This window comes from Octopus bimaculoides, chromosome 20 (assembly GCF_001194135.2).
Source record: "Octopus bimaculoides isolate UCB-OBI-ISO-001 chromosome 20, ASM119413v2, whole genome shotgun sequence".
NCBI lineage: Eukaryota > Metazoa > Mollusca > Cephalopoda > Octopoda > Octopodidae > Octopus > Octopus bimaculoides.
In genome coordinates, this window is record NC_069000.1 from 46,597,661 (window position 1) to 46,600,434 (window position 2,774).

A 2,774-nucleotide genomic window follows, 5' to 3' on the forward strand; every position below is an offset into this window, starting at 1 on the left:
ATATATATATATATATATATATATATAGATAGATAGATAGATAGATAGATAGATAGATAGATAGATAGATAGATAGATAGATAGATAGATAGATAGATATTATTGTTTATAATAATATCAGTGCCGATGCGTCAATTCCCTACAGCTGTTTTAATATATATATAATTAGAAGATATGTTAACCTCGTGAAGGGATGGTTACATCCAAGGAATACCTAGTATTATAAAACAATAGTTATATATTAAACATATAGTTTATATCCAGTTAAAAGAAGAAAAGAAAATGGAGATAAGGGAGTTAAATATTGTTTATCGTTAACAAATTGGTCATCTTCGCATCTTACAGCCGTTTCAATTAATATTCAATAATCTAATTACAATTGTGTACATTAAATTTACATTTATGTGACATGAGCATAATTTCATCAGAGATACAGAAAAAAAGATGTTCCTTGGGATGTTATATGTGAAGCTATCAGTTCATTTCTTTCTTTTGTATTGAAAATCTGCCACAGAAAAGATAACTGCAAATGAATTAACATTCTTATGTGCTCTAGGTTTATTTATATATATATATATAATGCTTGTCGTCGGCCATTAGAAATTTGATAGATAGATAGATAGATAGATAGATAGATAGGTAGATAGGTAGATAGATAGATAGATAGATAGATAGATAGATAGATAGATAGATAGATAGATAGATATGCATGTATGCATCATTGGTGTATGAACGTTAATATCAAAGTAATGGTAGGGGTGTTGAGATAGAGTTAATTAAACTAAATTATAGAATTAATTAAATTACGTTTCGTTTGATTTCTACAATAATTTTAATCCTGGAGTCTTATCGTAATTCTCTTTTTAGTATCTTTATTTATAGATTATGTTGTTTGCAAAATATTTTTATAGCTGTATACATTATATATGTGGGTATATATGCGTGCGAATGTATGCGTATTTGTGTGTGTGTGTGTGTGTCTGCGCGTGTGTATTTGTGCACGCATGTGTGCGTGTGTGCGCGCGTGTGTGTGTGTTTATCGAAATACATATAGAAACGATGAACTACAAGTGTATCTCGAAATGTTCCATCATCACCACCATCAACATCATCACCATCACCACCACATGCAACCCCACCATCATCACCACCACTACCATTACCATAGCACTGGTAATGGTAGTGGTGTTGATTGTTTCAGCCTTTATCATCATCATCATCACCGTCAACATCATCATCATCATCATCATCACCACTTCCTCTGTATTTACATAATACTTTCAACAAATTTTAAAAGAAATGGTATTTTCTTTCTATGATTTTCGACAAGATGAAACCTTAGGGTACCAAATGTGCGAACCGAACATCTAAAATCATAGATTCTTACCTTTGCCATTCTGGAAGTTTCAAGGAACTGCCATTTTCAATATCAGATTTCAGAAGTTTCAACTACTGATATTGTTCATAATTCTTCGCCATTCTTGTAGATGGAAGGAACAATAAGTTCCCTGGAATTAGTTCTTGGAATACAATTAAACACAACTGGTATCATATTTCTTCTTCACCCCGAATTACTTCTTCTCGTTGAGAATTCTAATATACATTCTTAGAATGTACCAAACTTGCTAGAATTCCTTCACAACAGTACTATGGTACTCAGTGGGTAGAGAACCAGATTGTTTACATTCTACATCTCGATCCGTTTCCATGTTGGATCCCACTGAAATATTTCTTGAACCGATTTCTACAGATCTTGTATCTTATTGCATCTCGTTCCAAATCTTTCATCTCCGTTTAAACGAACATTTTAGATATGGTGACATGGCCATAGACGGGAAGAATCGGCACAGCAACGAGCATCGTTCCTCCTGGGATTTTTATTGTAAGTTACGATCCATTGTGTTGTGAGTTCATATCTCACTGGGATCGACTTTACTTTTTATCCTTCTGTGGTCGATAAAATAAAGTACTAGTTCCATTGGATTGATTTATTCAAATATCAACTCAGACAGATGTCTGACCTTGTACATATGTATAAAATTACTATTATTATGGTGGAGTAACGTAATCGGTTGAGCGTCGGATAAAACTTTGCGATATTTCTTCCGGCTCTTTACGTTCTAAGATCAAATCATGCCGAGGTCAGCTGTGTCTTCCATCCTATCGGTGTCAATAAAATTAAGTATCAGTCAAGTACTGGAGTTCAACATAATCGATTAGTCTCCCCCGTCTCCTTTTAAAATTGCCGGCCTTGTGCCAAAATTAGAAGCAGCAATCATTAAGGGCGATAGATTGACAGAATCTTCAGTGCATCAGACAAAATGCTTAAAACTCTCCGGGGTCAACTATGCTTTTCATCATTTTGGAGGTCGATGAAATAAAGTACCAGTCACGTACTGGGGGATGGGGGTAAATAAAGTCGACCAATCCCCTTCCCGTAAATTTCTGGCCTTGTGCACGCGATTTAGTTATTTCCTTTTCCGTAAGAGTTAGATTCCGTTTACGCACCACTTTACCATTCGCCTTTCCAGATACGGTGACAGCTCTACCAGTAACATAATGGGGTCAACATACTAAACCATAATGCTCCTCCCCCCTATATTCTTATTTGTCTGCTGATAGAAGGAAGGAATTCGTGTTTTACTTCAAGAATTTCATATTTTTGGTCTTCTTTCTCTTCTTTAATGACAGGAAGAATGCATCTTCCCTAGAATCACATACATACGCGCGCGCGCATACACACGCAAACATACACTCATATATATATATATATA